At 42.0% G+C, this 25,809-nt stretch overlaps 1 protein-coding gene across 1 annotated transcript in view; it reads left to right on the plus strand.

Moving 5' to 3' along the window:
* Positions 1-11,244: 11,244 nt before the first annotated feature.
* LOC112559629 (leucine-rich repeat-containing protein 74A-like) overlaps positions 11,245-25,809 on the plus strand; it is a 29,571-nt gene continuing 15,006 nt past the window's right edge. The window contains 1 exon segment of the mRNA XM_025230964.1: positions 11,245-12,172. The gene's annotated coding sequence lies outside the window, so the exon portion shown is untranslated.

Consider the following 25,809-nt stretch of genomic DNA (forward strand, 5'->3'; position numbering starts at 1 on the left):
AGAAGGCACATGACTTAGGGAAGTGATTACATTTAACATGTCGGATTTAAAATTAGCGTGTGGCTGGACCCTTGATCGTGAACGAAACTTTTTTCCGGTGTGATCAGCCAAGTGGAACCAAAAGACTAAAAAAAAAAAAAAAAAAAAAAAAAAAAAAACCCAGTTTATGATTGGTGACGGGTACATCATCTCTGGGAGAGAGAGGTCAGCCGTGTGCTACTCAAGGAGATTTTTAGCAATGTCATTCCCCCATCTACCTTTTTGGAAAAAAAGAACCTTTTCACCTTCCTACTCCTTTGGGAGTATCTCGCCCCCTTGTGAACTAGGATGCCAGCTGTTTGTGTGGTGTGAAGGAGAAAAGGTGTCCTTATGTGTCTCAGAACAGTTTCCATGACCCATGGTCCTGAGCGTCTGAATTTTCGGGACTGTAGTGCTGCGAACTCAACCTAAGTGAACTGGGGGACATACACGCTTGCCAAAAGAAAATTATACAGTAGCAGAGACTCATTAATGAAGGGATAATATTGTTTATTGTTTGGTTGTTGCTTACGACAAGGACAAATACTCCTGTCTGCATTTTGAAAGAAACCATAATTCGCTCGCATGCTGGACCTGTCGGTGTTGAATGTTTTACCATCTGGAATAATTGTGGACAAGGTCTGAAGAAATTGCTTGAAAATGCTTTTCACATCTTGCTGGCTTTCACTTATTCAAACTGCGAGAACCATTACTGAGCGCAAACACTTCACAACTGAGGGGCATTAGAGCATCGATAGTGTCATTACAGGGTGTCCTACCCCCCTGAGAGTCCACCTCTCCCTTCATCCTCCACCTCAAGATGTGGTGTTGATGGCTAGAAGTGGCAACTGTTTTTAGTTAGAAGATGAATATTGGCAACATGACAATGAGAACTTTCTAAATTATTCTTCACAAAGTCGTGTTAAATCTAAATTGAATGCAGCTGTATTATTTCACACTTTGACGATTGTATTCCTGTAATGTCATCTTTGTTACAGCTTGTGATGGTTTGTAAGGCGATCAGTACAGGAATGTACCGAGCACACAAGCTTGGTGTGAATCTTTCAAGTGAACGAAGACCTTGGCCTCTTGGTTTGTGATTCTTAGCAGGTCTGACCGACTTCTTCTGTTGAGTCAGTAAAGGGAGGAATTTCTTTGAAGTCAGTTATAGACTATTAACTAATACATAAATATTTCTCAGTCCTTTACAATGACATCCCTTCACCTTCTCTCACCTTGGCCATTCTATTCCAATCCTTAGTTTATAGAGGATTTACCATGCACTATGCCCTTACTGTAAATAACAGGACAAAGGCAAGTACTACACCACCCACCCCGTGTTAAAAAAGTGATTACACGCGAGTACCTGGGACTCGAGGTGCAAGCAGACAGTTTGTTATATTAGAAAAAAGAAGTACTCCTGAATGTCAAGCACTCTAGTAGCAACTATTATCTAAACATTTATACTCCGCTTCTTGCCGACAAACTTTTTTTACAGCCCTCACAAACGTACCCGCCTAGAAAATAACAAAGGCTTTGAAAACAACGAAATCAGTTGACGAAAATTGATAGAAGTGAAAAGCACTTTCTTTTGTTCAACTTTTTTCCTACGTTTCTCTTGACTGTGTACGCCTGCATGCACGTGTGGCACCAGTGAGAGTGGATGAGTTGATGTAACTGAGAGTACTCGTGTCCTGGACGGCATGCGAGTGAAGACTGTGTGTACCATCATGATTATTTATTTATTACAAGTTTTTTTTTATTGGTGGGAGGTCGTGTTGCCCTCTATCCCCGAGTACCCCAGAACACCTCCACCCCTGGTTCCCACAAGGGATGAAGGCGGTCGCACCCGGTACCATCACCAGACCCTCTCCATGTCTTGTGATTATCTTGCCTCACGTCCCTTAGTATCTTGCCAGCGCTGTGCCTTCTCAGTGTCAGCAGACACCATCCTCCATCCCAACACTCCAGTCCTTCTCCTCCCCTCCTCTCTCCTGCGGCTAACCGGTCTCCATGGATCTGCAGCCCGTGATTTCCTCCCTTGCAGGTTCCGTCGTGTTTGTCCGAGGACGACATTTTGTGACAAGGGTTCAATTCAGTTTGCCCTGACCTTAACGCTCATCTGTAAATGACAAGTTCACCAGGTCATGAAGTCTCTAATAGAACAACGTTTTCAGCTTCCACCCAAGCCACCCCAACCCACCCACACACATACCCCCAAACTCACGCTTTTTTCCTCCTCGTTCTGTATTCTTCTATCTCTCTCCCGCTCACACGCTTTCACCAAACAAAACGTCTTGAAGTCTTGACATGCTTCATAACTATCTGTGGTTCATTTTCACATTTTTTTTTTCACGTTTCGAAATGAATAAATTATGGGGTTTCGTGCAAAAGAATGCATCTGTATACGTCCAGATTCAATCGATGGAACCAGACACAGTAGGGGGAAAAAAACACAAAAAGGTGGTGTAGAATGAAAATTAGAAGGAAAAAGCTTTTGAGAACTAGTAGTACTACACTGACTGGTGTGGGCTTCTCCCATCTTTCTTTCTTTCTTTCTTTCTTTCTTTTGTTTCTTTTGTTTCTTTTTTTCTTTTCCTTTTTTTGTTTGTTTGTTTTTTTCATTTTTATTTGTTTGTTTATTTTATTTTTTTGTTTCTTTCTTTCTTTTCCTTTTTTGTTTGTTTGTTTCTTTCTTTCTCGTGCCCACGGACATTAAAACACACACACACACACAAAAAGAGGAGAGAGAGAGGGGAAAGGGTACACACACGCCCGCACGTACCCGCATGTGCAAGACCTTCAGCGGCTGTTAGCGGGAACGGTTGGCTCCACAACAGTCTTTAACGCGGGCATCAAAACCACCCGAGTGGTGGCAGTTCAACAAACACGAAAAGAGCATTACTGGATTTTGCATTCCATCGTCTGTTGAGAACTTTTTTTTAAAGAGAAAGAACTGAATCGGTGCTGGAATAAGATCTGAATTTCGCCTTCTGGAATCGCCTCCCTCACCACTGCAACTTCGCTTCTTGTGCTTGTTTAAAGTGGAGCAAGACCTTCTGGTGGACAGTTTTCTGTAGATGGAGGAAGTTAAGATCGAAGACTGTATTTCAATCGACTGGAGTCTGTGTCATTGAACTCTTCTTTATTTTAGTCAGCATCTCCTCCAAGGTTATCATTAACAGTTATATCTGATGCTCGTTATGTCACCATCAAAAAGAAGTTTGCATTTTTGCTGGTTATGTCATGTTTAATTTTTTTTCTTGTAAATTAAGAAGTTTAAATACAATCTTTATCCGCATTAAGAAACATTTCATTTTGTTACTTTTTGGGTCTTGAACGATTACTAGTATCATCGCGATAGAGAAAAGGAAGAAGTTTCATATATTTTTAGCCATTAAGTTATGCAGGAAATATATAATTATAACCAATTTTTTTTAGGTAAAGTATTTTCTCAGAATTCTGTCAGATTCTCAGTGGAGCTCAGTGCTAAATTTAAATTTCCAATTTAATAAGTGAGACTTTCAAATTCAACTTTTTTTGCTTCCTTGAAGTTTCTTTGTCTTTTGCACTATTTCAATGAAAGAAGTATTTTATAAAAACTAAAATCATACAGAAAACTCATCCTAGACTTTTTAAAATCTGTATGTAACTAGTTTGTTTACTCTGATCTGAATGAGTTCGTTATACCCAGGAAACCAACATTACCGTAAGAAAAAAAATTCATACCCACTCATCCAGAAAAAAAGAAACTGATGAGGCAGTATACAACAGATTGTAAATAAGTAACTTGTTGTGTATAACACAGATTGCTGGCTATAGACATTAAACCCATTGATAGAAATTGCAAAAGACTTTAAAATAAAACTTTAGCTTTTGTACCCAGCAATATTTGAAGACGAGCAACTCCGAGGCAAGGCGCTTCTGGCTGCATGTCGTGAAGACCCTCAACAGCAAAGTGAATTACGCCAGCACCGGCGCTGAAAGGTCTCGGGGAATTCTGGCAAACCTTTAGAACAAAGGCAGCTAATGAAGCGGAGAGGACCCTCTCTGGGCGGCCATGAAAGGTGACGTGTAATCGATCAAGTTTGGCCAGCACCATGCCAGTCCTCAACATCCTCCCAATGCACGTGCGCACTTAGCGACTCCTAAACTTTCTTTTGAACTTTCCGAGGCACTCCTACTCTCCCTCCTGCCCTCCCACCCACAATCTAGAACGGTTTACTATGTGGGTTTGTCTGTCTGCCTGCATTTATTTGTTTGTCTATGTTTGTCCATTTCTTTGTCGATTTGACTTCAAGAGAATCTGCAACATAGCACAAGGCAACTGTCATCACGGATCATCCCTGTAACCTTGACTACCCATCCTCCCTAAGACTTCCTCTTCTTGCTGTGATCTTCTTTTTCTTTGCCTAACATTGAAAGTTAGTAATTCTCTTCCCAGACATAATGTTTTAAGAAATGGATTTGTCATAAGCAGACCGCAACACTCAGACTTTACGAATGAGATAATTCCCATCGGGCGTTTGTGGCTCGAGCAGACGATCCTTGTTTTTTCTGTTTCAGCAGCTGCTCGATTGCAGGCAGCTGTGAAACGTGGCCAAATGCTCTGTGGACCATGGGTCTGCTCTGTTAAGGGTGTCGCTGATTCCATAAACATTAGATCAATGAAACAAAATTACACTAGCCCATTGAAATTTTTGTTTAGAGAATGTACTCAATAATTCAATGTTTTAAATTAAGGGAATAGATTTCAGGTCTGAACAGTAAACTCGACAGATACATCATCTCAGATTGTAAAATATTGCTGACGTTCTAATTGACAACAACAACAACAACAACAACAACAACAACAACAACAACAACAACAACAACAACAAGAAGAGCAGCAGAAGCAGCAACAACAATAATATAATAAATGCAAAATTTGTAAAGGGCATACTCACACTCCTAAGGAGCATGATCTTAGAAGAAGCACGGACAGCATACGAGGGACAGGAAAACAAACAAATAACATATGAACTATAACAGAATAAACAGCAGTCCTAATGAAGAATAAAATTAAAAACAGAAAACACAAAGAGGAACCAAAGAACAAGAGCTGTGAGTAATATGATATTAAAAAGGAAGGGTGTGACAAAGGACTAGTATTATGGGAAAGGGTGTTAGGAGTAAGGTTTTCGGAAAAGGTGTTTTCAATGCACGTGTAAATGATTCAATAGCGGGTAGGTTGCGGGTATGGAAAGGGAGAGAGATCCATTGTTTTGCTGCAATCCGGGTTTACGGTCTCCATCTGTCAGTTTAGTGTTTTATAGTTTGTCATGAACATGAAATGAAGGTTCAGTCCTTGATCATTGTACACGTTGTGGTGTTCAAAAGTGTGTCTTAATTACGACTGCTCTAAAGTATTTTTTGAAACAATGTTTTCATTAGAGCAATATCTTAAGTATAATCATCGTCAATGTTTTGAATTTTATTACAAAATGATTATTATTTCTGCCACTCTTTTGGCAGAGCCAAATGTCTTTTTTTATTGCACGTCCTTTATTCTAAGGAAAAAAAAATGGCTGTAAACCCTAAACTATACAAGTTGCAAGTTTCAGGCCCTCACAGGCTTACAGATTTAAACAGATTTGCTTCCTTCACTTTCCCAACTGGCAATGAAGGGCAAAGGATATCGGTCAAAGGATGTTCCTTGTTACAAAAATAGACCACATTCCACAAGCATGAGGTGCAGAACATTTCTACACCCTGCTCGCAATGCACATTACAACAGGAGAGCCACAGCCAAATGTCAATCCACTCCTGGCCCTTTGTTCTGCCTCTTCTTCTCTCTCCATGTATAGTTTCCTGCATGTAGTCTGTGCAGACAACAACAACAACAACAACAACAACAACTACTACTACTACTACTTTTGCAGAATCGGATGGTCGATTTCCCTGTGTGGAGTTTGCTATACATGAACGAATTATCAGTCAACCATAACAGAAACAAGGGCGTCACCAGGCGGATGACACTAGAGCGACCACGAATAATTAGATAATAATGAAGAAATGTAACGGAAGACTCCAATGTCTATCATCAGTGAGAGATTTTTATTGCTACAAAGAGTTTTGCTAGATATTCTTCTTAATCCACTTACTGCCACTAACTGAAAAATCATCGGAACACACGAACATAAACTTGTAGCATGTTTATTTCCCTTTATGTCATTCTACCGTGAAATTCTCACCTGTAAAGGGACAAAACTCTTACAGAAGTAGTTCTAGAAAAGAATCCCTTCCCCCTTTATACCAATTACCATGGTGGAACCGCCACACCATCTGCACAACTCTCGCTGGCACCCCCGCCACCTCCACAACCACCACTTTCATCTTGTCTACCCTGACAGCCTGCCGCCTTCTGTCAGACTTGTTCCCCCTGGCAGCAGGAGTTGAGAACGCTGATGAGCCGGACGACGCGCAGATTAAGGTTGTGCACACGGCCCGTTGCCTGTCGATGAAGCATTAACGCGAGAGCGCGTGCGCCCCTGATGGAGCGATCGGAGCGGCACACGCGACTGATTGCTGTCGGACCAGGCGTGAAATCTTGGGAAGCTGCTGCTTGAAACTATGAATACAGTTATTTCTTCGATGTTCTTTAAGCAAGCAAAACATCACTGTTGATTAATGAATAAGGGAGGGGGAAGATAACTTGCAGGGGATGTGACTCTTCGCTGGGATTGCGTCCCTTGGCTCCGACGTGAGATAAAGGGGCAATCTGCTAACACTGTTATAGAGAAGCCATCAGGTTTATTTTTTCTTGTCTCGGGATGTTTTTTGAGGATTCTTAAAACTGTAAACTTATGATAAGCCTTGCAAATCTCTTAGATACCCAAGAATGTCATGCTGAGTCATCATCTGCTCTACTTTCCTGTATATAAGCTACATTTATCAATATACCTGTGTTATCAGAATAAAAAAAAACTGTTTACCTTTTCTGTAATTTAATATTCGATGTATCCAACGCCCTTTTAGACCAATTGTACTTTCAGCTTATACTTTATACTTTCACATTCTTGCTTAGTGCAGTACAAATGTAAACGAATGTTTGTTCAAGTTTGACAAGTTTTATTTCTAGATAACTACGCAAACTTGGTCAAACATTTGATGATCTTTGTATTAGTACTAATTGTGATTTTCAGAAAAAGTTTATCTTCAGAAAACTAGAGCTAACATCCTCGCCAATTCTGCAGCAACATCAACAAGAAAGGAAAGGCATCCAACCCGAATTTATCATTAGCTTGCCTGGAGTTCATACTCCTTCACACAGAAGGTCAGAAGGACGAGCACTTCAGTGCGTGGCACTCGTTGTATGGCCGAGCACTGCAGACTAAAATGTATAAATAAATGATGACATCATCACCAGAGCGCCATCAAACGGCGAAAGCCGCATTAAGACCACTTGCATGTTTTTACATGAACACACCAGACTGCCATCAAGAAAGTCTTATTCTCAGACTCCTCGCGGCCATGCGTTGGCGTCACGGTTGTACGACTGGCTGAGAGCTTGCTGACACAGCCCTCCCGAATAAAGGAAGCAATTACCGGAAAAAACTTATCCTCCCTAATGACTTAAAGACTGGCCGCCGGCAAAGATGTGTTCCTAATTCCCACACTAGTAAAAATGTATTTCATTAAAGGGGAAAAATCTTTATTGATTACAGAAAACCCGAACTGCCACAAAAGAACCTTGTCTGTCAAAAGTAAATGTTCAATTTAATTATATTGTTTAAAATTATTATTCTAGTCTTCTTTATTCCTAAATATTTAATTAGTGATGATATATACAGGTTTGTATGTTTGTATCTCAAACAATGCACTGTCTCAAGTATAGGGTAATATTTAATGGCAGAATGAAAATGATTTTTACCTGACTCAACCTTTAAGCAAAGAATAAAAGCAAAGAGAGCAGAAAAACAAACAGCTTCCTAGCAATGGCGTGCATGACAAATAATTTATCGACGTTCATTCGATCTTCCATGCATGATGCGTGCTGTTCCCCATCTTGAACCTCGTCTGGTCTGAGGAATGTCTCGGTTCTCATTTGGTCGGTGTGTCCAGTAGCTCATCAACCTGTTTAAACATACTTGTAGTGTAGACAGCTGCATTCTTCTCCAGGGTGGACAGTCTGGGAAACTTGGACCACGTACTCCTGTCTCACATGGGTCTACCTCGAATCATCAAACCGAGTTTTAGTTACAGGTGGCGCTGTCTTGCTGTCAGGAGAGTGCACTTGCACTGGGGAAAGCTCGCAGCGCCACGGGCTGATGGCGAGGACGTGTCCGTATCCTGGAGACATCATTCGTCTCGCCCTTCTTTTTGCTTGGACATCCCGCTGACAGCCTCCTCCTCCTCTCTCTCTTTCTTTCTCACTCCAAACGCCAGTTTGCAAGCAGCTTTAATTTTGAAGAGAAACTTTCCTTTGTGATACAGAAGGTGCAGCTTGCCCGGATGTCCGTATGGTCAGGTGAGAGACCAAGAGTGGTTGGTCGATTAACAGCCCAGATATACTACTACTAACTAAGCAAACCACTCCATACATATTGTGTTTTACTCGTGAGTCTAGCCTCAAACTGGAACAGAAGCGGTGGCTGTTTTTTAAATAGAACCCCAATTACTTTGTCAGAGAAAATGATCCTGCTGTCAGAGAATGCAACTATTTCTTTTTCTGTCATTCGCAAATTAAATCTTGAGTAGAAGATTATTTTACCAATGCTTAAACTTAATTAAATGTTTTATCAATGAAATTACCAAGCTAATACGACGCCTGCGCCATGTCTGTACAAAATCTAGCCATTCATGCAGAGCATCGGTGTCTTCGACAAAAGATTATCAAAACAGAAAGGCGATGGTAGGGGTACGAAGTGTGTGTGTGAGTGAGTGCGCGCGCGCGCCTGCGTTCTTATCTACTCGGCGAAAAAAGATGGCACATGCACACATCTGGCACCAGTCAAGCATGCATAAACGGAGAGCTTCACAAAATTTAGCAGGACACAAAGAAAACATTTTTAAATGAACAAAGATCTTGTAGCTGCGTCTGCAAACAGCAGAGAGGAGAGGAAGGGGGTAAGTAAAGTGGTGAGAGGGCCATCTTGAGGATGAGGGCAGAAGCTGAAAACATTTTCTGGACAAAGACAGCTGCCAATGCCATGCTCACTTTGTGTGCAGGAGGTAGACAGGAAATAAGGTCGGAGTCTGGACAATCGTTTAGCGAGCATCGTTTCCTGTAGCACAGTGTGTGGAGCTGGTGGCGCTCTCCAACAGGCTGCCCAAAACTGACCGTCAATCACCTGCCGACATCGCACCGCTAATAGCCCCGTGATATTGGTCCACTACTAGCCCCCTGATGTTGGTCCACTAATAGCCTCCTGATGTTGGTCCACCAATAGCCTCCTGATATTGGTCCACTAATAGCCTCCTGATGTTGGTCCACCAATAGCCTCCTGATATTGGTCCACTAATAGCCTCCTGATGTTGGTCCACCAATAGCCTCCTGATGTTGGTCCACTAATAGCCTCCTGATATTGGTCCACCAATAGCCCCCTGATGTTGGTCCACTAATAGCCCCTGATGTTGGTCCACTAATAGCCCCCGACTTTGGGCCGCTAATCAGGGCCTGCCGACTCTCCTGTCTCAGAGGAGCAAAACTAAACAGTTTCAGTCTGTCTGATCAAGTCATCGGTATCTTTAGGTCAACCGCGCTCAATACAAATCCAAACAAGTTTTTGTCAAATAGATTGATGTTTGGGGAAAACTCTTTTGCTTTGTTTTTAAACAATGTTTACTTCAACTCAAAACATAATAACCTTTCTTAATTTAATTGCTATTTCTTCTTTTTTGAGTGTTTCATCGATGTGTTTTTCGGTTTGAAAACTTTTGAAATTATCTTATTCTCATCATAAGATGGTCAAAATCCCATGTTTTGTCAGCTTTTGTCTAATCTGTGAAAATTGATTGATTGATTCGTTCATTCCATCGTTCATTTCGTGAGCATCTATCACCACCCTTTTCTGTAAAACCTTTCAAGAGAAGATCACACGACCTGTGCTTAGCCGTTTTTCTTGACATAATACGATATAGCAGTCTATAATCTAATATATTTTACGAAGATGTAGCGAGAGGAAGGACAGTAATCAGACTGTACTCCACATTGCATGTCCTTCACAGGCGCCATCACCTTCATTGTCAATGGTCGGGCCGTCGATGAATTTCCTGCTGTGTTTAATCTCGCGAGCCTGGACCTTCCCAGACTCCAATGGGTTGGGAATAGCAAAGATACTTCTTGTTTCCACACCCTTGCTCTTAAACAGTATTGTAAATCGACCAGTTATGCAATTTTATAATATTTAAAAAAAAAATTATAAGAAACCTTATTTCTACTTGTGCACAGAATCGTTTTAAGCAGTCCAGACAAATATCCTATTTCCTTTTTTCTGATCCTGTATGGTCAGCATTAAAATGGGTGTAAAAAAATTGGTGAAAAAAATGTTGTCTAGTTTAGTTAAACATTTTTCAGATAGATAAAAATGGAGTAATCATTGGTAATGCGGGGCAAGGTACACAGACACCGTCCCATGTTGTTTGTGTTGCACACGACACTCTCTCTGTGATCCCGAGAGTTTAGTGCCAAAGGGATTTTGAATCCCTGGTAGTGTGAGGGTCTCGACCACATCGACAAACACAAAAGCTGAAACCTTGTTTTGCTTGCAGCATTTTGCCAGCAGTTGCCTGGGGTCTGTGGTGGCGCAAACCGTTTTCAGATTTATTCAAGAGCCCTTGTGCCAAGCTTTCAAAGCGGACACGTTCTCGATTAGGTCTTGGGCATGCGCAATGATGCTGGTAGTGACATTAAACAGACAGATGCCAAATCCGCCATCAAGCCAAAGCCATCGTGACTTGTAATGTTTTCCCTCAAATTTCCTGGTTTGGTGTAATAACGGGTCTTTAAGTTTCTTAGAAAGATATTTTTTCAACGACTTCTTCAAGGCGGTGACAGTTGCAGCTTGCTTTGTGTTGTACTAAGATGATGGAAGGTCCTGGTCATGGACAGCCGAGGGGTCAGGACAGGCAAAGCTCACAGACTTGACATTTATTTTGACCAGGAAGGTAACCTTACTGAGGTTCGTTCATTGACACTGCAAACGTGCTGACGGTAAAGTGAGTGCGAGGAATGGGGTGGGGGTCAGGGTGGAGAGTGAGAAGCACGTGACTGTCATTTACACTCACACTTAGTGCGTCAACATTTGCTTGGATCAACAAGGGGACAAGCCCATGCCCCTGCAATCAGCCCCTTGGTCGAACAAAAGGTTGTCAGCGCGGAAAGTCACCGTGTATCCGCGGCACAAGCGGCCTCGTAACGACCAGCGTAACGATCCACGTAACGCTCAGTGTAACGTTCAGTGTAACTGTTGCTGCCACTGTTCACTGCAGCACGTGCTGCGCAGCTCGCCGCAAGAGAGGCCGCGCGGCAGAGGAGGACATCGCGGCTCGTGGCTCCAGAAGCAGAGGCGCCAGCACCAGGGGGGCGTTGTCACCAGGACTGGCGCTGCGGGCTGGGAGATACGTTCACCTCACAACACAATCGATGCTGGAACACTGGAAAAGTGTTCTACCTCGATACTTCCCCTTCCCCACCCCTTTCCCACCCCTTCCCCACCACACACACACGTCTGACTCTGCTCGCTGTCGTGCGGAGGTGTGGACATTCTAACCCTGTCTTCGCTCACCGTACCTGTCCACCTCTTCGCAGCTAGACACAACCTGGAGAGGATACTACCTACCATCGTGGGCGTGAGGCCGGGAGGGAGAAGACAAGTGACACAGGGAAACAGATTGACAAAGCGGATCTGTGAGCGGGATGACAGCACAACGATTCTCCCAGCGCTTCAGAAAGTATCCTCGCCGCCACTTGTGGTCTTCGAGATGTAGACAGTCCTTGAGGAGGACACAGTAAACATCTGTATCGATTGTGAGGGGTGGGGTGGGGTGGGGGATCGATTTCCATCCAGCAAATGTCCTTTTTCTTCATCACCTGGCAGAGAGCGGCGGCGATAAAAGAACCACTGGCAGACAGGCTTCACAGACGTGCCTCCACATCTACCCTCACGAACAGGTAACCATTGTTTTCTACCCTGAGATTTTTAATCCGAACTATAACCGTATTATAAATTTTCGCTCCTATTTTTGTTTGTTGTTTTTGTTTGTTTGTTATTGACGAGGCACACAAATTTTATGAATAATGTAACTATTTCTCCTCTTTCTGTGGGTATTAATGTCTCTATGTGTAAAAGTGTTTTTCAACATTTTCCGTTCTGCATTACTCGTTCCTTGTAACACAAACCTTGTAACAAAAGTGCTTTGGTTTCGTGCTTGACTGCGGAAGTGTTGTTTGTCTCAGCGGCTTTGTAAGGACAAAGATGACATTTACATAGACATTGATCGGTGTATGGTATTTCTGATACCTTCAGTCCTCTGGTCGCAGAATTGTCAAAGAAGAGCTTCATGATAGAAGCACATATAGATTTATATCCTCGATGTAGACATTGTCCAAATCGAATCGCTTGCTGATGAGCTTGAAAAATAAGAAGAAGACGTGAGATGACCAAACCAGTCTCTGTTCACTTTGCACATGAGTGAACAATCTGTCTTATGATGATTCATGCCTTGCATGTTTCTTCTTGTACATTGCTCTTACATATTACTGTTCATGTTCACATAGGAGTTCCTAAAAATCTTCGGACACCTCTCCACTAGTTATGTGAGTTTCAAACATTCTCATTATTTTATGCCAGCTTTTGTAAAATATTGAAAGCAAAAAAAATGGTGAATAGAGGAGGAATAAAATTGAAAAAAAAGAAGGTTGACAGTTTTTTGGAAATGTTTTTAAATTGTTGAATAGTTGAAGACTGCTAAGCTACGTTAGCCCTTTGAGTGAAGTACATAGACAATGATATATCAGTTGTTCTATACTTCACCATCTTGCGGGAACCTATACTTAGACTCGACTATGCTGAGTGCATTACTAAAACCAAGACAAAAGCATCATGAGCTCTGAACTTACCAAGAAACAGTTTTAACATTATCCTTCCCCCGTCATATGTGGACTGTTGTCTTTGTGTAGGTAGAGAAATAAAAGATAAAAGGTACATGACAGTTTGTCGGAGAGAAAACACATTAGGTGATCAGTATTGAAGTTTATGAGACAAATCATATCAGAAAATACACTCCGGTACCACATAATCTGGAGAAAAACAGCAGTTGACTGGGAGAGACTGTAGTGATAGAAGAAACATCTTACAAGTGGAAAAAGAAAACACGATCCCCGGACAAACTGCTCTCCCCCCATCTTTGTGAATACTTAAAAACAGACCTTCAGCTTCTCTTTCTGCTGAATGTCGACAGAAAAAAAATTGCATGTTAGGAGACAGTGTTTTTGTTTTTGTTTTCACAACGTGCGGAAAACAAAGCTGTGGAGCGGTGAATGCAATTATCCGACTTAACTGTCCGAAAACAACGAGGACATTAGCCTGACAACGATTTCTGATCCTGAAAACGAACATTTGTGTGTGGCACTGGCTGAGGTGTCCGGTAGTTTCTAGATGTTTTCCATTTTTATTTTTGTTGTTGTTGTTGTTGCTTTTGTGCTTCGGTAAAAATCCTTCGACTTAACTGCCATCTCCTACACGTCATAGAAATCTTAATTCCGAATGGAGGTTGTATGCGTGTTTTTCAGTTATTAACGATTAAGTGACAAGCTGAAATAAATTGTGTTCTTTCATATTAAACTCTTCACATCAAACACCCAATGCACGTGTCATTGTAGATGACATTCTATATGGACAGATAACAGTTAGATACTCCGTGCTTTTAAAGCTCTTGGAAATATGGACATCGTCTGCTTGGACATAGACAACTGTCTGGTGAAAGGTTTGATTGGAAGTTCCGGTGAAATTATTCTTCTACAGTACAGAATGTTCTATTGTATTCCTCGACACTCTGCCGTCAGAAGAAAGCTCGATTGCGTTTCTGGAAACTTCAAACTTTTGTTAGCAGTGAAAAATGCATTATTGCACTCCTTGTCTCTATGTCCTTCGCCGGCAGCCCAGCTCCTATGTTCATGGCGGCCCTTCGATGTTGAAGAAAAAACACAAGATGATTCCTTCTTGTCTGCCAATCAGAACAGTAGGAAAGCCAGCGCGAGACAAGAACGCGAGCAGACACCAAGCACAATCTCAGGTTACTGGCGAAGGTTCTAGCAAGACCATTAAAATGTCAGGTGAATGGAAAGTCTACTGGTGTAGGCAGTGATACTAGCTTATTGACTGTTCATTCCTACACCGGGGATGTTGACTTGCTGTCATCACGAGTGTCTACTTCAACCATGTTCCTGATGAAGGTATATTACTTGATGTAGGTGTTTGTCAAGTTCCTGATGAACGTTTAATGTTGTTGTTTGCTGTGACATTGCAAAGAGGTCTTTCAACTCTCGAACTGTTCATAAACTACTTACTTGCGCTTTCTGATAATATCCACCACCAGCACCTTCCCTCCTTCACATGGAGAGCAGGCATAGAAAGTAATCGGAGAAGTACGTGGGCGCAGACAGCGCCACCTGGGCTAGATAACTCAGATGGCATTTGAGACATCACGACACCTTTTGGCGCATGACATTTTGTTTTAAGTGCTTGGTTTCGGTGTAATTTGTAAAATCGCAAGAATTTATTATACTTTTTAAATGGCTTCTCATCGTTTTATTTATTTCGATGTGTCGGTAAGCGTGTGAACATCTTTTTTATTTAATTATCGTAAATAGTTTTTTTAATTCATTTCATGAAAAAAGACGATATTATATCATCTAGAGATTATATTTTATATATATCTCTCATGTATTATAATCCTTATAACTTTAAGTTTAAGCGGCGGTTATTGCTGTTACTAAACAACAACAACTACAACAATCACATCAATAACAGTATTTCGCGTCGTTAGAACTGCTGTGCTCACTTGCTGCTCATAATAATGAATCACGTGCTTGCTTTCTACCACTAATCACTACAGGATTTAGTTCAAACAGAATTTCGGATGTGCTATTGTCATTTTTAAATGTTCTAGTTTTTTTTTTAAAATTCTGTTTTATCCGTTAAAAGAAATACTATTAAGCGCGACGGTTTGAAATGTAAATCCTGAAATACAAGTTTTATAGAGCATAAAATCCGAAACACCATGAAAATATCCCAGTAGCTCATTGAAATCCGATTATCCTTAATCGCCGATTCATGAAGACATTCCAGTCCCAAGACGTCCCTCTACCTTTACATTCAAAGAAAAACAACCCTAAAACAGTAACGCAGAACATTCGCTCGATGCTGAGCGCCCCCTGGTGTTAGCCATCGCTCCCAGCAATAAAAAGGAAAGGCAAGCAATCCCCATATGGATGGGGGACCACAAACAGCAATCCCCTAATGGATGGGGGAATCACAAACAGCAGCAAAAACTGTTGAGCTGTCCTCACGTTGGCCAGGCGTGCGGGATGAAGGAGGCTGAGAAAGGAACGAAAGGAAAAGAAAGAAACAGAAGCTTACTGTCGTAATACCTGGGTGTGAAAGGTCTAGAGGGGTTCACGATTTTTTTCTAATGATTGGATGATGTTCATTCCTACAAAACTTTTATCAAAATCCTGGTAAACACCCTACTTCCGGTTTAGGAATTTACGTCTACAAAACATAGAAGAAGGTCAACAATGGAGACATCAGACTGCACGTGCATACGTGTACATAGTAAAGGATGCAACAATGGAAAGGGTGAGAATCTGGGGTAAAAATACCACCTCGCGATTTTAAGTTCCTTTTGTGTTTAGTGATGTTCGTGAACGTGTATCTTGGGTAGAGATTATCCGCCCCTCGAAGAAAAATAATTTGCGCTCAACTAGATCATTAACAATATAACAAAAGCTTCATTTATTTAAAAAAAAACTACTTTCAGATCACAAAAGAAGCATAGAAAGAATTGTAATTGTATTTTATAGAAAAGTAAACAGTTTCCATTTCTTCTATTCAGAAATAATTCTTTTTATCCTTAATTTTTCAAAATTGTTTCCGAAGAAAATCGATTATACAGACTGCTCTTCCATTTTTTTTTAATCATTACTACTTTTTGAGTATAAATTTTTGAAATAGAGTTTCGTTTTTTTTTAACCTCGTCAGAAGTTGTGTCTCCTAATCATTTCGCTCAAAGTATGTAATGTAAGCTTGGCTATCTCTCTCCTTCTTTCTCGCTCCCTCTCTCCCTCTCTCCCTGTTTTTCCGCTGCAGAGATGTCAAACATTTCTCAATGCAATGCGAACAATGAGTTTGTCTGAGATAAGGTCGGTACATACGCATGCACGCAAGCAACATCATCCCTTCACTCTCAAGAAGAATGAGTTAGAGTCTTAGAGAGAGCAGAGGAGATACGGAGAAAGAAAGAAATATATTTGAGTGAGTGGGTGAGTGAAACTTACATTATTTGTGACTTACTTATTTCTCGAAGAATGACAGAGAAAAAAAAAATAATGCAGTGAAGAGACTACAGAGTAAACAACGCCCACTCCGCTGCTGCACGCGATAAGAGCTCGCGCTGGCGATGAAGTGGCCAATGGCGACGATGACCGTTGAGATGAAGACCAGGGAAGGTGAGGCGATCTGCATACACGTGTATCACTTCATCGAAAATCGAAGTTTAACCATGGCTGGCTAGGGGATGGCAGGAGCCAAAATCCTGACAGGACACAATCAAATAAGGTTTCTAACAATTGGCCCGCGGGTCAGGCAAGATGAACCTGTTCCCTTCATTAACGCGGCCCACAGCAAAATGACACTTGTCATGTAACTATGACAATCACATGGGAGGTATTCCACGAACGGATCAATACTCTCATCTGCTTATATTTCAAGTTCTAGACACCTACTTACCAAAACACTTTGCTTTAACAGAAATGCTGAAAAACCTAATAAAAACTTTTTCACTGTTTCAACAGCTGAGATTAAATCTTTTTGCTGCATTATTCCACACAGTGACAAACATGGTCTGGCGATCTATATTGTTTTTTTCATGCAGTGCACCTGGCATTTCACGGCAGAGCCTCGTTCCCATCAATACACTCCATCACGAAGCAGCAAAAATCAGCAGTGAATGGCATTTGTCCACCTCGTCTGTTTGTCTGAAAGCTCGTCAATTCTGTAATGTGAACACAAAAATACTCCAGAGACCGAGCACTTAATTTCTTACCACCATTATTTTATTTGTTAAACTACATTAACAACACGGAAATATTTACAGTGTCATTAAAAAGCAACGGTAAAAGCTTGATGCGTTGGTGAGTTCATGAGTTGAGTTGGGGGACAACACCGTGTCAATGCCGCCATACAATATTGAAACTGCTGGACATAACTGAAACTCATTTGCTAACAGGTTTTAACAACTTTAAAGCGAATTCAGCATCAAAGCAAGCCACTATCAACGAACAGATTCTCATCAGCGCAATTGTAATCACTTGAGCGTAAAAACTGCGAAGCGTGGCGAGGCTACCGACCGCCGAGACGCGTGCTTTAGTCGCCTAGCAACGTGGCTCTTTCGCTTCCGCCGGAAGTAGGGAGGGAGGGAGCAGTGTGGACGTGTTAGCGGCTCTGCGTGTTTTGTAAAAAAAAAAAAAAAAATTGTGGGATTTCTCCACCGCCTGGTCTGCGCACCGACGCCGTGCCGGTGGAGCTCCAGAACAAAGCGCCTTCTGTGTTCGATTCATTAAGCACACACGGTCCGGCTGGTAAAAACAAAGCCGGCCACACAACCATCCATTCTGGCGAGGATTCAGTTTTCTCCAAAGCTTTTATTATGCACTCAGTTTTCGTTTTTGGCCAATCAAAACACATTGTGTTAGACAAACAATGTCGTGAAAAAGAAAAGGTCTGTCCAGGCTTTCAGAAACAAATCCCCGATTTGTACAGGGCGGTTTATACACACGTGGAAACAAACTGTAAACCCACCCCGGGGTATTGTTTACCTGGCGTTAAAAGCGCGACTGGGTGTCATCGAACTTGCACGGCTTACGTCCGCGTCTGGTCGCAGCTGTCATCGCTCCTTCCTCTCGATGGAGTGTCCGTGATGGAGATAACAAAGATCTGTTCTGTGTGACGCGAGTCGATGTTCTGAGTGACGTGAGGCGACGTTCTGTGTGACGTGAATAGGTGTTCTGTGTGACGCGCAGTTAGTGGTGAGCGTTCCCTGGTCAGTCCAGGACAGTCACCCAGCAAAAACAAAAAACCAACCAACCAACCAACCAAACAACCAACAAACAAACAAACAAACAAACCAAAAAACAAACAAAAGGAAGCAAAAAGACAGCGATGAACTTTCTGCTGGTTTTATAAAGGATCCACTCCTAGAACTGCCTTAGCAAGCCGACAACAACCCCACGCACGCACACACGAACGCGCATACACATCGGAATTCCTATTTCTGCTATTAATAATTATTAATATAATTGTCATCCTTATCATTAGTACCATTATTATTTTTTTTTTTTTGCTGCTGTATATTTCCAGTCTGATGGTTTCGTTCAGCCATGCATGCTCTAGATGAGGAGATTGTACGGTGAACTGCTAATATTCTATTATACGCATTGGACACGCCTCCACATGCGGTCTACAAAACAGTTGTTGTTATTATTATTATGATTATTATGATTGTTATTATTATGATTATAATTATTATTATTACTCCTCAAAGGATGCATTTTTTTTCTATTTAAATTTTTCATAGTATGAAAGATTCTTTTTTTTCTTTAGAATTTTATTTGTTTTGTTTTTTTTGTGTGTGGAATTATGGGGTGGAGAAAGATGTTTGTTTAAACACAGGCAATAACTTAAATTATTTTCACTCATTCGTAAATTATTTCATGCTTTCTTTCTGTTTCTAATGACGTTTCCACACACACCACACACACACCACAGACACACACACCACAGACACACAAACACACTCTAAAAATTTCTTAGCTCTGATGGACAGGTAAAGATGGAGTGATGGAGTGATGGAGTGTTTTAAAATCTTTAAAAACAAATTCTCACAGTGTCATGAGGCGTTCAATGTCGCGCTTCAAGCAAAAACTGTCACCGACATGTGACAGCTTTGAAAAGAAAGGAAGAAAGATAAAGAACAGAAGGATGGAAAAAAAGAGAGGGAGGAAAAATTCTCGATGAGATCAAACAACAAATATAGGAGACCAAGCTGCTCCACGTGCATCGTACCTTTTCGGGCGACACGATCAAACTGCACTCCGGTGTGACAGGACCTTTGACTGACGATCAAATCTTGCAGTGTGGTGGTGGTGGTGGTGGTGGTGGTGGTGGTGGTGGTGGTCAGACCACCCGCGGAGAGAACAGAGAAAATTGCGTAACTGTTATTGTGGGAAGCGGGGGTAGGGTTGGGGTGTCAATGATCCTCTGGATTTGATTTTCCCATTTGCTTCGCGGTCTCATGTCAGGGTTATTGAATCAGTCATACTTTTTTCTCCCCTTGTACATTTTTTTTTACTATTTCTCTCCTTTTTTATTCATTCTCTCTTTCGTTCTCTTGCTCTCCTTTCTTTCATTTCTCTTCAAACAAATTTCGCCATTCGTGTCACCGGAACCCACTCCACGGACATTCCCTCCCCGAGTTTTAAGTGCGGCAATCGAATGCTGAGCGCTGTTCAGCCGCCTGCACTTTGCACTCTCTCTCCTCCCTCTCTCACTCCCTCTCTCACTCTCTCACACACTCACACTCTCTCTCACACACACACACAACTGTCCGCCCACCCGTCCTGACAGTCTCTTTACCTTGTGCTCAGCCAGTCCCAGCCACTCGATATCTCTATCACCGCTAGGCGGCGTGGCGATCGCCTGGTCAAGATACGGTCCGGCTGCCTTGGTCGAACTCCGTGACAGCGCATTGACTTGGCCAGACAAACCACTTCACCGCGGTTTCCTGCTTGATTTGAATCGCCAAGTCACGTGATCATTGTTAGCGGACAAGCTCACACCTACTGCCTCTCTGCTGTTAGTCTCGGCGAGAATGTGACTAAACCGGAAGCTTTGTACAAACATGCCTCGTTTTAGGAGTTAATCTCAAATATGAATACACCGGAAGCTTTGTAGTCTCATGCCTCGTTTTAGTAGTAACTGGAAAAAAAAAATCGTCTGCCAGCAGTCCAGTAATACAAGTTCGTGCCCTAACACTCCTCTTGCATAAATTCTGTTTCTAAGAAATGGGACTCGCAAGGAGAAACTTTCTCGATTTAAGCTGCACCCTTAAAGAATATATACGATCTCTCACAATAATATTCTTTTAGCGAGTCTGGTCCAAGCCAGAAATCCATACCCGGGTGGACTGCGGGCCGTTTGCGCAGCGGATCATTAGGAGTCGCAGGCAGGGCGAAGGCGAATTGAAAGTAAATACTAGTTCAGTCCTTTGATTGCTCCGCGATGCCTGCCTACAGAGGATTATATATATTTGCCTATGACACATAGTACTACCTCCGGTGTCCACGCACAGACATCTTTGAGTACAAAGATTAAAGCTGTCTCCTCACTCTCCATGATGGTCCCTCTGTCTGTGATGTACAGTGGGTGACCATGAAGGGTTCTGTGAAATCAGTATCACCGGGCTTTCTGTCTGAATGTGATTATGAGCTGGGATATATATATATAAATATATGTGTGTGTGTGTGTGTGTGACTTGGAATAAAATCTTATTTCTCTTATTTATACCCGCTCCCTTTCACTCTCTCTGTCTGTCTGTGTGTCTGCATGTCTGTGTTTGTGAGAGTGTATCTGTCTGTCTGTCTGTCTGTCTGTCTGTCTGTCTGTCTGTCTGTCTGTCTGTCTGTCTGTCTGTCTGTCTGTCTGTCTGTCTGTTTCTCTTAGTGTGTGTCTGTCTTCCTGTTTGTCTGTCAGAAGGCCGTCCATATTTCTGTATGAATTAACTTTATCTTATTTGCACACATCATAAACTCTGGCGATATGGACGATAACATCTCAAATGACATCAAATAAAACTGCCCAATATAAAAATTAAGAAAGCAGCCATTATTACATCCATAATATTTACAACGTGTGCAATTTGTGAAAATTACGAAACGATGCTTTATGACTTTGTTCTGTCGTCGTCCTCACACTCCACACTGTTTCACTAACTAGTCCCCACGGGCTGTCTGGCCGCTCCCCTCCACCTACTTATGGGCGACAGGCAAACAATGTCTGCACACGCAGCAAGAAGTAGAAACAACAGATTGTAGTTCAGTGGCACAGAAATTGCTCTACACCGCAGCTGGTGTAGCCACCAACACTGTCCACACAAGGTCTGGTGGTCAACCGTCGACAGATGACCACACTGGACACTAGTGCCATGGTTAGAACAAACTTGTATTACTGGACTGCTGGCAGACGATTTTTTTCCAGTTAACTTACTAAAACGAGGCAGATGTGTACAAAGCTTCCGGTTTAGTCACATTCTTTGTTTAGGGTCGCCGAGACTAACAGTGGATCACTTCGCAAGAGGCTAAGAGTTGGTCTTGGCAGACAGACAGCAGTCCACCTATACACATCCATGGTTAGAATGATTGGCAAAACGTAGCTTTCCCGTCATGCATTATACCTTTATAGTCGGAAAATAAATGCTGTGACAAAAAAACAAAAACAAAAACAAACAAACAAACAAACAAACAACAACAACAACAACAACAACAAACAAACAAAAAACAAACTACAAAGGAACAGTCCTGGGAGGATAGGACGGTCGTCACAAGGAACCGTTAAGAAGATGCTATGCAAGCCAAACATTAGCGAGGAACTCAAAGAAGACAGCAGACGAGATCTCGCGGTATTTCCTTCACAGTCTGAGCCGCGGTGGACACACGCCCGCAGCAGAAAAAAGCAGCTTTATCAGACGAGAAACGCAAACATCTGACACAGACCGAATCAAAGTGATCTCCGAGGAAGAAGAAAGAAGAAGAGCGAAAGAAATTAAGAAAGGACAGATACACAGACAGGAGAGGCGATAACATCCGGGAACTGGCAGCATTGACACTGCGCGACTCCCGGAGGATTCCTAGAACTATGGGAGAAAATGAGGGGGGCAGTCGCCAGAGGGAGCGAAGCGATTGGGGGTTAGATTGGACTAGACCTATAGTGCGACTGCTGGATGGAGGGTTACAGGAGGTTAGACCTACAATGTCACTGTCACTGTCATCTGGCATGTCACAGGAGACTAGACTTCTTAACACCACTGTCGTCTGACATGTCACAGGAGACTAGACCTATTAACATCTCTGATGTCTGGCATGTTAGATAGAAGCTACAACTTATAAACGTCACTGTCTTATGACCTCTGACATGTTAAGTGAGACTAGACCTTTGACCTCAGACCTTTTAGACGACCTGTGACATCCCTGTCGTTGCCAGACACGGACCAGTTAGTCAGGACATGTCGTTTTTGAACTTTTTGAAGCAGAGTATATCAGGTAAGTACAGCCAAAATAAGAAGATTACTTTTGTTCAAATCCGTAATCATCTTTCATTTCCGTTTGTGGTGTTCCTTCCGTAACTGTCGTCGATGTTTGAACAGAACCCTCCAGAAACGCGTCCTGCGAATTCCTCGAATGTCTGTATGTCGGTGTGTCTATATGTCGTGTGTACAGCTCGTCCTTTTTATGAGAAATTCCCAAACTTCTCCTATTTTCCAAGCTTTCATAGCGAATCATGTTGTTCCTCAAAAAAGTCCGCTGTGACCTGCCGCTGCCCCCAACTTGAAATATCGTTATCTCCTCCTTCAAACAAGATTCAGCGGAGCTCGATGGCTTGGCGCTCAACTTGTATTTGAAAGTAAAAAGTTTTTTTAAGGCAGCTTCACATGCCTGTAGTGTTCTGAAACTGTCCATTACTCTGTCAAAACTGTTTTAACTTGTTCTCCACTGAGCCTGAATTATTTTATACGACTCGGCATTGTTTTACCCATGTGTACAGAAAATTTGTGATATTAGTCAAGCATTGCTTTTATACGAGTCTTTTCCGTTATCTATTGTCTGCAATAAATTCATCATAAATGTGTCATCCTTTTTAAAGCATTCCCTAAAACCCTTGATAGCAATAAAACCATGTTTACTTATCTGATGTATTTTTTTACGTGGCTTCAAGTTCTATGATGATTAGAGCAAAATAATTCGAACACAGAAAACGATAATCTCTTATGAGTATATTGTATTAAGTTACCTGATTACATGCTTAACCTACTGTTTCTCTGAAGAAATATGTTTAGAGATCCAGAGATAATTATAATCGTGTGGAGAGTGATATTGTTATCAATGAAAACTTTATTAAAGTGTTATATTTGTAATCAAATGTGAAACTGTTAAACCCGTTTCGTGAGAGTGTAACTAACAAGTCAAAACAAGAGGAAATGATGATGATGATGACGATGATGATGATGATGACGATGATGATGATGATGATTGACAACTCTCTCAGAAGCTCCCGAGACTGGTAAACATGTATGATCAATCACACGATGGGGGAAAATAATTTTACTCTCTCACTCTGTGTTACTCTCATTCTCTGTATGTGCGTGCGTTATGTGTTCCCGCATCGGGCATGCGCGCCGGGATACTATCACAAGAATTTTGTTCACTTGATTTGCTCAGTGATCAGAAACGGTTCGTTCTTGTTGAGACTCAAAGAAATACAGTGGGCATTGCCTAATTCTAGCCACACAGCCTGAGACTCACTAAAAAAACAGTGTACCACCTGGTCTTATATCCACCAGAGGACATTGTGCCACTTGGCCTCCGATCCAACGAAGGACATTGTACCTCTCGGCCTCCGATTAAAACGAAGGACATTGTACCACTCGACCTCTTGATCCAACGAAGGACACAGTACCACTCCGATCCACCAGAGGACAATGTACCACTCGGCCTCCGATTCAACGAAGGACAATGTACCACTCGGCCTCCGATTCAACGAAGGACAATGTACCACTCGACCACCGATCCAACGAAAGATATTGTACCACTCGACCATCAGAGGACATTGTACCACTCGACCACCAGAGGACATTGTACCACTCGACCACCAGAGGACATTGTACCAAAAGCTAACGACGCATGGCTTCTTGCCTGTCTACGGTTACTGCTTTCTGTCGCACCACAACTACCTGAATGCTGCACAGGAAATGGTGAGCCAAAGTCGATATTTCTCTCAGTTTTTTATGACTATTGGAAATCCACGTACTTCGGCTTAAAAACCTGATATGCGGGAAAACACAAAAGACTGTAAATGTACAGATCACCGCCTCTCTCCCAGCTTTGCCTTCCTCTCCTGTGGACTGGACACACCGGGTGGTCGTACCGACGATCGAAGTGAGCAATGAACATGTGGCCACCCGCTGCTTGTGCCGTTAAACCTAAAAGCTGTTTGGACATAACAATACGTTATGCTTCATACCTTAATCACGTGATGGTGCTTAACTGTAAAGCCACACGGTCTGACGAAGATAAAAGCAGTTACGAAACTTTAACCCAAATCGCTATTTTTTTTTTTTACTGCCAGGTCTTTATTTATTTCATGAGGAGATTTGGTTGGAGGAAATGATCGCCATACTATATTTTACAACGCTTTTACCGCATAAAATATTTTTTCAATAAACGTGAAATGGTAAACTGTACAGACTTTTTCTGGAATATAATTTCTGTTGACTCTGTTCTAACCAACCGTTCGTACTGGCACCTAGGAAAACTTTCATACTCACAAAATTTAGCAACACTACTTTACTAGTCGGTTCCTAGTTAGACGATCTCACTTTCCTTCGCTGGCTTAGTCTTTGACAGATTGACTGATTCCTTCATCCGGGCTTTGGTACATTAAGTGTCGGAGTATCCGTAGCCTTTGTGTATTTGTTTTCTTTATTGCCTTGTCAGGAAGATAAATTGGTCTCAAAATTAAGCAGTAATTTATAAAGCCGTGCGTTTGCAAAACCCAAACAAGAGACAGGAAGAAAGTGCCAAGGCGTTCCCATCAATCCTGGGCACAACTGACGTCTTTTTCTCAGTAGGTGACCGTTGTCGGGGGTTAAAGCACTATTGCTATTTCGGAAAAAAAAAATAATAAAAAAGTTTTTGGCGTCTGTAGTATAAGAATGTGTGAAGACGATAAGCAATGAAATAAATAAAGGTGTCTTCATCCTTTCCCTCTTGTAATCTTTCTCAAACTCTCGCGACACATCAGACGAGTTCGTTTGAAATGTTTGTGGACGCAGAAATGTTTTCTGACAGGAAGAGAGTAGGGTCTGATGATGATGAGTAAGGTGTACATGCTGCATACCGGTGGTGATGAAAGGGAAGAGGGGAACAAGCCATATATTCGCACAATATTGTATCGCATCGTATTACATCGTATTGTTGAGGGTTTTTTAATGTGTAAAAACTTCACGCAGTATGGAATATTTCTGTCGATCGGTCTGGTTAGAGAAATAGGTTAACCTTCCCCTCCCTCCCACGAGTTCGAAGTGGCTCATTGTGCAAGTCAGAGCATGTGAAGTGTGGAACGTATCTCCGTTCTTCCGCTCTGTTAACCTCTGATTAATAATTAGTGGCAGGTGAATTGATGAAAGTTTTCCTCTCACAGGTTCTACAAGGTTCAGAACCTTCTGCTTCAAAGTCGAGGCAGTCAGCAAAGCATGCAG

This window comes from Pomacea canaliculata, linkage group LG3, assembly GCF_003073045.1.
Source record: "Pomacea canaliculata isolate SZHN2017 linkage group LG3, ASM307304v1, whole genome shotgun sequence".
NCBI classification, from domain to species: domain Eukaryota; kingdom Metazoa; phylum Mollusca; class Gastropoda; order Architaenioglossa; family Ampullariidae; genus Pomacea; species Pomacea canaliculata.